Source organism: Alligator mississippiensis, chromosome 1 (genome assembly GCF_030867095.1).
Source record: "Alligator mississippiensis isolate rAllMis1 chromosome 1, rAllMis1, whole genome shotgun sequence".
NCBI lineage: Eukaryota > Metazoa > Chordata > Crocodylia > Alligatoridae > Alligator > Alligator mississippiensis.
The window spans coordinates 263,427,031-263,439,116 of NC_081824.1; the positions used below are offsets into that span (position 1 = coordinate 263,427,031).

General features: G+C 43.0%; 1 long non-coding RNA gene across 1 annotated transcript in view; it reads left to right on the forward strand.

Annotated features, from left to right (window-relative positions):
• Window positions 1-1,211: 1,211 nt before the first annotated feature.
• Window positions 1,212-12,086, forward strand: part of LOC109280398 (uncharacterized) — a 93,582-nt gene continuing 82,707 nt past the window's right edge. The window contains exon 1 of the long non-coding RNA XR_002086705.1: window positions 1,212-1,290. This is a non-coding gene — a long non-coding RNA (uncharacterized LOC109280398). The remainder of the gene's footprint in view (window positions 1,291-12,086) is intronic.

Genomic DNA, 12,086 nt, shown 5'->3' on the forward strand with positions numbered 1-12,086 from the left:
TGCCCCCCCCCTCCCTTTTCTTCAGCCAGCTCTCACTGCTCCAGCTAGGGAGCAGAGGGGCAGGGCCAGCTCTACTCTTTGAAGCAGACAGCCCAGCCCAGCCCAGGACTGCAAAGCATGCTAGGGGACTGTGATTTTACTTGAAACAGGAAGGAATCTGGGAGAGAAATTTCATAAACCAGTTTGACCCAAATCAGTTAAGTTTGATACTACATTCAACCAGGTTTATTTTTAAACACGTTTCAGCCATTTTGAAACTGGTTTGTGTGCACTAAACTTCTGTTCTATTACAGGTTTAAACCAGTTTCTGATCATCGGGGATCCTAGTTTTCCCTGATTTAAAAAAAAAAAAAATCGCAAATTCTCTGATTAAAAAAAAAAAATCACAAAATCCCTGATTTAAAATCAAAGCCCCCCCCACAGCCTTGCTGGTGCCCATTGCCCCCCCCACCCACAGCCTCTGCTCCCCCAGCCCTGATGGAGGGAGTTCCCAGCTGCCAGGGGTACAGACCCAGGTCTGCAGCCCCCTGCCCCTACTCCCCTCTGCTGCCTCTGTAGGCTCAGGCAGGGGGGAGGGGCTCCCCACCATCACATGCACTCCTGCGGGGTAGGGGGGACCCACGCTCCCCAGATCTGTGCTTGGGGCAGGCACAGGCTCCAGCTCCTGCCCTGCTTCCCTCCCCCAGGGCTTCCATAGTCCAGTGGGTGCAACCCAGTGTGTCAGGGAACAGCAGAGCGGCACAGAGAAGTTGCTTGGCACTGCTAGCTCTGCACTGCTCTGCCTCCTGTGTGCAGGGCTGCAGTGAGGGCAGTGGCATGTGTATGGGGTGCATCACCAGGTCAGCACGGAGCTTGCAGCGGCATGCAGATCTTCGCATGGCTCTGCTGCTCCCTGCCGTGCCAGGTCGTGCCTGCTGGGCTATGGAGGCCCCAGGGGAGGGAAGCAGACTGGGAATCTGAGCGTGCAGCCTGTGCCCACCCTGTACACAGATCTAGGGGACGTGGGTCCTCCCTGCACCTCAGGAATGCATACAGCAGCAGGGAGCTAGCCCTCCTCCCCTGGAGGAGCCATCCATGGCCCTGTCCTGCTCCCTGCCCTATGCACTGCTTGGCTGGGCAGCAGCGCCAGCCATGCCCAGCTCCCTCCCTCCCTCCCAGAATGTGGTAGGGGGCGGAGAATGAGATTCTTACCTTTCAATCCTCCAGGTCCCTGACGATCTGAATGTGTGACTACTCCAAACTTAAGCTAGCGCTGACACCCATCAACCTTTGTGTGGCTCATGATATAAGGTATAACAAGGCTCCTGCTTCTTTCCTATGTTTTATTTGCCTTCTGTTCCTAAGTCTGGTTCCTATGCCATAGAAGACTGCATCTTTTGCTATGAACCTGTGTCCAGAGAGGCAGTTAAAAGCAGCATCATAAAAACAGCTTGATGCTAGTATAAATTTCCCACATCTTAGAGTGGGATTGATAAGACTGTTTGCTGTACCTGCTTTTCTCTAGCAGTGATAGTGCAGGATAGAATTTGTACCTGAAACAGAAGCTGCGTTTTTTTTATCTTGCTTGTTTTGCTCTTCTCTGACTACAGTAACAAGATCCAACTGCAATAGTAAGAGCAAGAACAGCCACTCCAGCCTATCTCCACGAATGTTTTCTTTGTTGTAACAATTGGAGTCAGTATAATTGGAAATACTATCAAACAGGAGGCTTTCCTCCTGTAAAAAACCTTACAGCTAAAGGGAATAAAGGATGGTGATCAAATGAATGCCTTTACTTGATCATTTACATTTCAAATGTTCTGTCTCTTTCCCTGTACTTTCAATAAAAGGTTTACAAAGATTGTAGTGTGAGATGGGACTAAGCAAGCCCAAGCCAGTGAACTCAAAACCCCCAGACAGTGGTTAATGTTTTACACAGGGTCACGTTACACCGTTTGACTCTGAACCTGTTTTTTCCATTGACAGCGATGGAAAGACCGCTCTTTCTTTTTCCCTGGGCAGAGACACTTTCTGTAACTCCTTCACATAAATAGGGCTCATGGACCAGCATTGAACATTAGATAGGGTGATTGTAATTCTTGAATTTCAAAACAAGACAGTGTTGGCTCTGGATTGAGGACCCAGATGCCTTGTTCTGAGGAGGGACCCAGCTACAGGCTGACCATGACCTTTACATTAGAATAATAAGCAAATTTATTGATACAGTCATAACCGAAAAGAAACAATACAAACAATTGAGCAATTCTACTTATCTACCAATCCAAGGGCTGTCATCAGAGTCGAGAAACATCTGGCCAGGATGCAGACTTCACTCTGAAGGCTCTCTCTTAGGTTTCAGATGTCAGCAGCTTGGAGGTTGGATGCCGAAACCCATCTCCCCCCTGCCAGTGAGGTGGATGAGACAGGCTGGTGGTGTGCCCTGTGTCCATGGTAGTCTCGGTGACCCCTCTTAGGGACCCTCTCAGGGAGGAGGATGGGGAGGAAAAAGAAGAGGACCCAGGCCCTTTGTTACTGCCAAGTCTCTGCTTTTGTATTCTCCTAACCTCTTGAAGACTTTTCATTTGTCTGTTGCTGGTTGGTCTCTCTGTGGTTGTAACACTGTCTACATTCTGTTCCATCAGCATATTTGAAGCCCATCACACGTACACCCTTCCCAAAACAGGTATTTCAGGCCCTACTCCTTGGCTTTGTGAGCTGGTGCCACCTTATTCCATGTTATAGAACAATGTGGTACATGCCCCCAGTTTCTCAGACTGTGTCCTTGTTTGTTAGACACCCTGCCTGCTTCTGAAGGCTGAGCAAACTGTGTGCATGAGACCCAGGCTCTTAGAAATCAAGTAACCCCTGCTACCCATGCTGAACCATTCTTATAGCTATAGCTATGCCAATTTCCCCACAAACCCTCTTTAAATACCATTTTAAGCCACCAGATATGTTCTCCTGCACCCTTGCTCTCTGTGAAAGCTCTGCTGTGTCCAGACTCCAGTCTCAGGAGTGGAATGTGTGGAGTGGAGTGTGCTGGTGGCTGGGGGCTGAAACCTCTGTTGGTTTCTACTCCTGAATGTTTTTGTCCTATTTTCAGAAACCTCCATGCACTTCCAGCAGGGAGCTTCTGTGAACAGGGCAAAACATTTGTTTGAAGAAACCACTGGAATGTCAGGGAGATGTGTTTAAAAAAGGAGTGTCCTGGTGAAAACAGGATGTACTATTACTTTGCCTTTACACTACTCAGTATCTTAAAAGATCTAGACCAAGGAGTGTTCTTTCTTTGTGATCATTTTAAAAGTTGCCTTTTCCAGGACACATGAAAGACACAGTTTACAAGGACTTTAAAAAAATAGATTTTATTTAGCACAAAAGGCAGAGATCTAATAATAAATGTGCATTTCCAGTGTCTTGGTTTCCTTGCTACTTTGGAACTTCCTCTTGGGCTATCAGAGTCTTCTGAGGTGCCTGGATCCTACTCCAAGTCAGTTTCATTTAACTTTGGCAGACCCTGTGGTCAGAAACAGTCACTTGTCTGGTAGCATGCCCTTTTCCTTTTGGGTAGTGCCCCACTTCCTCAGATTTTTTGGGGTCCACTGTTTTTATACTCAGTACTTAACATCTGTCTTTTGGGCTCTGGTCCAGGTTCTCCCACTCTCCATATAGCACCCAGGTCCAGCAGAACATGTTGGAACTCCCCCCCCCCCCCACTTATTTCCTTGTCTCAAAATATTTGAAATGAGTAGAAGTCATTAAGATTTACTGATATATTCCCAGATCTGGGAGGGAAAAAATGGCAGCCAGAAATGTGTTCCACAGACACCAAGACATCTCATAATACAGTATTTTCTTAGCTTAAATCAGAATTAATAAGTTGTCCATGTGTAAATTTCCAAACTATCACAAGTATGTCACCGACACTAAGGTTCTTTGTTGTCCATACTTTGTATGCAAAGAAAGGAAAATAGCATTTCCATAGAGGACGAGCTAATTTGGAGTTTCCATAATTAGTATTGTCTTATATTAACTTGTCCTTGAACTGCTTTATGCAGTCCTTACCCATTACTTTTTGCATATGACTAGATTCTGTGCTACTGACATGCTTATTGTTCAGTTAAAGTCATTTGCAAAAGTGTGCGTATCTACTTCATCAGGGGTTGACAACCTATGGCCTATGGGCTGGAGCTGACCCACAAACAGATTTTATTTAGCCTGCGAGTCACATTTGTGTGAGAGTACACCATCTAATGCCTGCCTGTGTCAACTGCCACTTCCAGTCTGCCTCTTCTATCAGCTTCCATCTCTGGTTCAAGAAGGCCCAAGCCATTAATGTGTCCCATTGTCAGTGAAAGCTTACAGACCCTTGTTCTACATTAAAAATAAGAGGCCAGCTAGTGGCCAGCCATGTTCTGTACCTTGTACTGAAGCCTGAAAAATGGCCCACAATGCTTATTTTAGATTAGGCTTGTAGAGCAGAGAGGGACCATGAAAGAACTATTGCAAGTCCATTGTAAACTCCCCTACTGAAACGGAGGGAATAGGGGCAGTAAAGAATTGCTCTCTTGGAACTCCTTCTACACTGTCAAAGATGATGGAGAGCTGTCGTTAGACAAGTCAGTATTTAGAAGCAGGTCAGGGGAGTTGGGCCATGGTATCCATTACATATGTGGCTGTAGTCGGCTTAACATTTTCTCAAAGAGAGATATTGGCACTGTGTACTAAGTGGAATTGTGGCCAGAGATATGCTGCCTTGGAGATCTGTGACCTAGTAAGTTGAGAGATGGTAGAAGTAGCTTAATTCCCTCGCCATAAATTTGACTTGGTGTTTCAACAGTTTTAACTGTTTAAAGTGCCATGTAAGTTTTCTTTTCTAGCAGTGAATCTCACTTTAGCTTCTTTTGTGCCAGCTTTCTTAATTTAACCCAGGCTGTGTATATCATGAGTACATATCCTTTTCTGCACACTTCTAAAAGTTGCTTCATAGCCTATATTTTCTCTGACAGGTTAAAAGTTATTGTTTGTGAAGATAGTAGAAAATAAAGTGCAGTTTAAGAGATCTGTGCCACACAGTTATGGCTAGGAAAACTCTAACTGAGCAACAGTGGGGAAAATCGCTTAATAAATCATCGCTAAAGCAAGAGGCTACAGCTCACTGGAACTGTATGTAACTAAATGCTTGACCAGCATGTGGAACAACAGAATCTTGCCCTGTTGTGTGGTTGAGTAAAACATTGCTGAGGCAGATTGAATCCTAACTTCTATTTAGAGCCTAGTGAGCAGTTTGGCTAATGTTGTTTAAGATGGTAACACTAGGGGCTTTTTTTGATGATCCAGGTGAATTGAGACACTTACATCGCTCTTTGGAATGGACCTAAGTACTGCTGAGCAACGCTCCCTAGTTTCTATTGTTAATCCTAAATTAGAATACTACAAAGTGGGGCCCATTAAATAAAAAAGTCTGACTTTTGGATGCTTCATCCTGTTTATATACTTGGGCTACTTATATAGCCAAGAAACGGAATTATCTAATGAAATAGGTAATTTCCAGTGTAATATTATCTTTTTCAACTGCTTATGACTTTGTCAAAAATAAACTCTCACTTAAGTTTTGTGTTGGCTGTTTTGCCCCAGCTGTATTTTGAGAAATTTTCAGTTAAAGTATTAACTGTTTTAGAGCATAGGATTAAGGGAAAATTATACCTTTGCTGTGAGGGGGAATTCTTGCAGTCATGTCTTTTGTGAAGCTGGAATGGCACCAGACACTGAAGTAGGCCCTCCAAATTAGGCAGAGGCATTGACCACATGTAAGGAATGTCACAATTGGCACTTCTGTGAAAATTTTCCAAGTTAGTCCAGCTACCAGTCTTCTGGAAAATCAGTTCACACACATTCAGCACTGGTCTGTTAGGGGCTTTAACCAAAGTTTTTCTGATACTCTGCCTATACTGAGAAGGCCTCCATCCCTTCACAGTTTCTATGTGCTCAACAGAATGAGCATGCACCATCACAGAACTACACGGGTTGAGCAGGGCTTATTCTATTAGCAGCCAGAACAGAAATTAGGGCAGGGAGACTGTGTGCACACATTCAGATGACCTGGGAGAATTATTTTGGGTTTCTTTTCCTGGTAGAAACTTGAACAGACATTCAAATGCTGAGCCCCTGAAGAGCAGAGAGCTTGCAGTACTAATACTGCACAGCCAGGGGCCCTGTGCGCATAAGCATCTTGCATGCTCTGCAGGTGCCCTTAATCTGCCCAGTGCTAGGTGGCAGCAGTGAAAAGAGCAGCCCTGGTTGGCAGACCCAAACTGTTCAGAGTCAGCTTGTGTCTCCCTGTAGCACAACGTGGGGTTGTGAAAGGGGCATGTTCTGCTCCCTGCTTGGCTGTAGCACGAGAGTCCAGCCTGAGCGCATGCTGTCTCTGAGGGTGGGGAGAAAAGCAAAGCACCCTTGGATACTGAAGGGCTGTGCTGTGTCTTCTCTGGAGAGCCAGTTGTACAGACATTTGCTCTCAGGAGAAATTCTTTTGGGAGTAATTTAACCCTAGTTGTTCCCAGGTTTTTTTTGCTTTGGAAGAAAAATCCTGAACATCAGTACACTTGTGGTTCCTCCTGGGTTAGCAGCAGCAGCTCCCTAAGGAGAAACTGAGTGTCTCTCCATGGCCTTTATCTCTTGTGATCCTAGGCATCACTCGCTGCACAGGCAGTGAGGGAGAGGAGGCTTGTTGACCTGAACACAATGAAGAGAGGAGCCAGACAGGACCTCTGATAAGATAACGATGGAAATGGGTTGGAAGCAGAGACAAATATTGGGTTTCACAGGCAAACTTTACTCTGGTGCTTCCCACCATCTGAATGTTTGATATTTCAGTGTTAATATTCTCCTAGCATAGTTGAGGGCTTTCAGTGCAGTGTATAAATAACTTATATTATGGTATGCTTATTTATTTATTTGTTGTTCTGTTCTATCTGGCTTCTCTTTGGCAAGAAGTCTCCTTTTGAGAAGTGAATGGACAAAAAGCAACTTTTGCTCATCACTGTTTTATTTTTAACTGTTGAAATTGATCTCTCCATAATATTCTAATACATTTTTAATTAAAAAAGGCAAAGACTCCTAGCAAATGAGGTTGGTGTGAAAAATTAGAACCATGATAGTAATAAAATGCAATTTCTGCTTATCTCTTATTGGCCAAATTAAAAAAAAATTGCTCTTGCACAGCCTCCAGTTGTCTTTCAGCATGTCAGCCTTGCTGTAGCTAAGAGAAAACAATATATGTTTCTTAAATTTGATATGTGCACCTTTTTACAACTGCTGATTTAATTGTCTTCCCCTTGCATTAATTCTACTTGAATGGAAACTGTCTACACTCAGGTACGTTCTACTCAGCAGAGCAATGAAAGTGGAGCATCCTATTGTGATCTGTAATTACTGCCTGTAGTGATTTTTCTCTCTACAGCTTGTATTTAAAAAGAACCTTTTATAATGTATTTTATTTTTACAAAGTTTCTACAAATTTCCTTCATCTTTCCTCTTGGTATGTATATTTGTTCAGGGTAAAAGAATGCGTCTGGTGTTTTGACAATCGGTTGTTTAGTCCAGATTGATAGACTATGTGGATTTGTAATGTATCTGCTGAAACTAGGCTAGCAATCTCATGTTGGTCACTAGGGCAGAGTTAGTGCTCCGTTAGTGGTCCAAGTGGTGCATCATTTTCTGCAGAAATTAGTTAAGTTGCATTAGTACAGTATTGAGTGGACATAAAAGCAAGCACATTTTGTATTCCAGAGGAATATTTTCTTAGCGAGTAGAGGGCAAAACCTTTCCTCTTCAATCTAAGATTCCCCTTTCAGATCTTGTACATGTAGATACAACAGTGTATTTAATCTATCCCATAGTCTTTATATGTAGGTTTTTAGCTTAGATTTCAGAGGGAGAATTTCTAGTAATGTCAAGGCTGAATTTTATTCCAGCTGACTCTGTACAAACTGCACTTATTTTGGTAGCCCACAGAATGCAAAAGTAGTGAGCCCAGTTCTTTGACCAGTTAGCAACCAAAGTGTAACTGAAGCCATCACTTTGGCTCAGAGGGCCTTACCACACCACTCTGAAATCTTGATGGCTCTTTTATCTTAGGCCTTTTCACATAAAGTGAAAAATATTAGTCTACAACACTATGTAGTTGAGGACTATAATTTGTTAAATCCAGCTGTGCGTGCAGCAATAAAATACCTTTGGTATACTATTTTTCTCCCATTGTGTAGAAAAGTAATCCAGCATTTTAAGAATTAGATGGGACCGTTGTTTCGGATAATAAAAGAAATGCGAAGCATAAAATTCTGAACCAGCAAGGGTGCATCACAGTAGGTTGTAAACTGCGCACGGTAATAGTATGGTGCCAGTCATGAATCAAATTCATTGTTGTCCCTAAGCTATTACAAGTATATTCTATGACTATCTTTCACTTCCAGCATAAGCAGTGAAGACCTAGAGTTGAGGTTACATATTTTTATTTGAAATGCTTTATGCCCCTGGGGTTTTTTTGCTTTGTTTTTTTCTATGCAACCAAATGTTACATACACATTTACATGGAGTGAATCATATGATTATCTTGCAGTTTTTTCCTTTATAATTTTTTTTTTCTCTCTCAAAACCATGTAAGGCTCCTAACTTGAAAAATTCACAGGATATTTCTATATCAGAAAAGCTTTGTTTCCAGCATTATACTGTGTGTATTTGGCTCTAATCCTAACAAGAACAAAAGCTTGTACCCAACATTTTAACACAGTTAAAAAGATAACCCTGGAAAGACTATCTGAGTGAAGTTATAACTTACACTGGGGTGAATAGAAGTAGGCTTTTTGATTTCTCAGTGTGGGCATCTACATGAGACACTGTCACCATAGCAATGCCCTCCCTCACTATAGCGCATTGATGTAGTGGTTAAAAATAACCATGTGCTTCCAGCATGCCACTGTACAGGCTGTGACTGTGCCATCATTTAGTACTTCCACAAGGCACAGTAATGATGGCGCTGTAGGGGCACATGTAGACATGCCCACTGTTGATTATAGAACCAAAGTTAGGAAGTATCGATGTTTAACAACTGGGTAAAGTTTTTTGTTTGTTTGTAACACTTGTGACATCCATGAAAACAATTAATGGATTTGGTGAACATAAACCAAAAAAATTAAAAGGTCTTTGGCTTAATCTACACTACAGAGCTTTGTTGGTAAAGTTATTTCAGCTAAGGGTATGAAAAGATCAAACCCCATAGCTGATGTACTTATGTCAGTAAACTTGCTTGTGTGAATGTAACATTGCTAATAAAAGAGTCCTTTTGTTGGCTTAGCTTATGTCATCTGGGGAAGTGGTATAGCTACACCAGCAGAACCCCCCGCCCCCCTTTATTAAAATATATTGTATCAACACTACATAGCTCTGCTGATGTAGTTATGATGTCATACCTATAATGGTACAAACTCTAGTGTATACAAGATCTATGAAAATTTTCTTTTCTATTTTTTTGAAGCAGAGCTTTGCTGAGTCAGGATCCTTAACAAATGATTCTACATTTTGTTATTTACCACTCAGTTACAATTTCTGAAATGGTAGACTGGAACGGTTTCTTAGAGCTTCGTTGAGGCTCAAAGGAAAGGCGGGTGCTTCTGACTCTTCACTAGTTTGAACTGCCTGTAATTTAGGCAGAAAAATCACTTCTCTGCCCTGTAAGGGATGTTTTCAAAATGGGTTGGAGAGGACAAAGTTAAGGTTGATGGAAATATACTAGCCTTTCAATGCTGGAGATGAATAACAGGTCAGGCTGCAAATTAAATGGGTTTAAATCCAGTCATTAGGAGAAACCTATTCACTCTTCATAGTCACCCTCCTTTCTGCCACATTAAAAAAAATACCTATTTAAGAGAGACCAACTAACTCAGTACCAGGTGGTCTGACTGCAATTCAGTCATGCTATATAAGCCCTTCCCTTCTGAACCTTTTTTCACTCCCAATAAATTGTTACATGTAATGTAATCAGTGAGCACATCTACATGAGATTTACTGCAGAGTAGACTAATTATCTACACAGTAAAGGTCTTGTGTCTACACATGCACTCCTATTAAGCCACAGGAAACTAATAAACTCCATAGCAAGGTAGTACTTGTAAATGCAAGTACTATCCTGCTGCAGAGTTTCTTACTCTGCAGCATTGCACATGTAGACACACAGCTAGCTGGGGCATGAGGGTGCTTCAGTGCAGGGGCTGCCTGATGGCTAGTCCTGCACTGGAGTACCCTCGTGCCCCAGCCAGCTGCAGCTGTGGTCCCATGCACACGTGTAATTATGGCACCTGGGAGCAATAAAGTTCGGCAGGATATGCTCCAGAGTTTATTGCTGTGTGCTAATAGCATGTGTAGATTCTCCCACCATAACCATATGTGTAAATCCTTAGGTACCACAGCAGTATGCTTGGCAATTATAATCTTTATTAACCACAAAAAACTCCATCAGACAGATGATGGAGAAATATAGGGAAGGTTGCAAAGATCTTCCTGCTCTACTTGGCCTTGGTGAGACGGCAGCTGGAGTACTGCATTCAGTTTTGGGTGCTGCACTTCAGGAAGGATGTGGAGAAGATCAAGAGAGTCCAAAGGAGGGCTACACACGATTAGAGGCCCAGAGACCAAATCATATAAGGAGAGGCTGAAAGACTTGGGACGGTTCATCCTGGAAAAGAGAAGACTCAGAGGGGATTTGGTGGTAGCCCATAAGTATATCAACGGTATACATCCCAGAGGAGTATCTGTTCACCAAGGCGCCCCCCCCAGGGGAGGACAAAAAGCTGATTGAGGATCGCTTCAGGCTAGATATAAGGAAAAACTTCTTTACAAGTCAAGCGCCGAGGGTTTGGAACAGGCTCCCCCTAAAGGTGGTACAGTCACCCACCCTGGCAATCTTCAAAAAGCATCTTGACACCCACCTTGCTGGGGTCATCTGACTCTAGCAGTCTTTCCTGCCCAAATGCAGGGGGGGCTGGATCCGATGATCTGTAAGGTCCCTTCCAGCCCCTAATAACTATGAAACTATATCCAAATAATTTTTACTGACTGTGAGAGAGCCTGTGATTCTGTACCCAGGGAGGAAATATGGGAGTGGCTGAGAGTTAAGGAGGAGCCGGAGAAATGTCAGAAGCATCAAGGGCATGTATTGGAAATGTACAATGAAAGTGAGGAGCAGTTCAGGAGAGACCATGTGTCTTAAGGGGAAAGTGGGTGTATATCAAGGGTCAGCTTTGAGCCTGTTCCTGTTTTTATGGTTTTGATGGCTGTGTTTACACAGCAAATAAGGAGACCATCCCTGGAGAGTCTAGAGGAAGTGCAAGCTGGATTGGACCAATAGAGAGAAGTGCCAAAGGGAAGAAGAATGAAGATTAGTTAATCCAAAATGAAATATATGCACTGTGATTTCTCTGAGGTACCTGATGTTGAAAATGTGATAATCAGTGAGAAACATGTTAAAAAAGTCAGCAAGTTCAAGTATCTGGGGTCAACTGTTCAGCAGAATGCGGAGTTAGATGAAGAGTTGAATCATTGAATAACAGCAGGATAAAGTAACTGGAAATTGGCAACAGGAATATTATGTGACAGGAGAGTATCAGTGAAGTTGAAGGGGAAAGTCTACAAGATGTGTGCATCCAGCACTCTTGTATGGAGTGGAAACATGGCCCTGAAGAAAACTAAAAAAAATGAGAGTGAACATAACAGAGATGAGAATGCTTCGATGGATGTGCGGAATGAAGAAGATGGATAAAATGAGGAATACTTGCATCAGAGGATTGGTGAAGGTAGTGGAGGTATCTAAGAAAGTACAAGAGAGAAGACTGGCATGGCATGGGCATGTTTAAAGAAGTCCAGAAGACTTCTTCTATGTGGGAAAAGTCCAGAAGACTTCTTCTATGTGGTAAAAGAAGTTACCAGAATGGCACTAGCATAGAGGAGGGATTGAGGAAGGCTGAAGATGAGATGGAGAGAGAGAGAGTGGAAAGGGACAAGAGAGAGAAGGAGTTGGAAGAAAACGATATGCATGACTGAAGCTGGTGGAG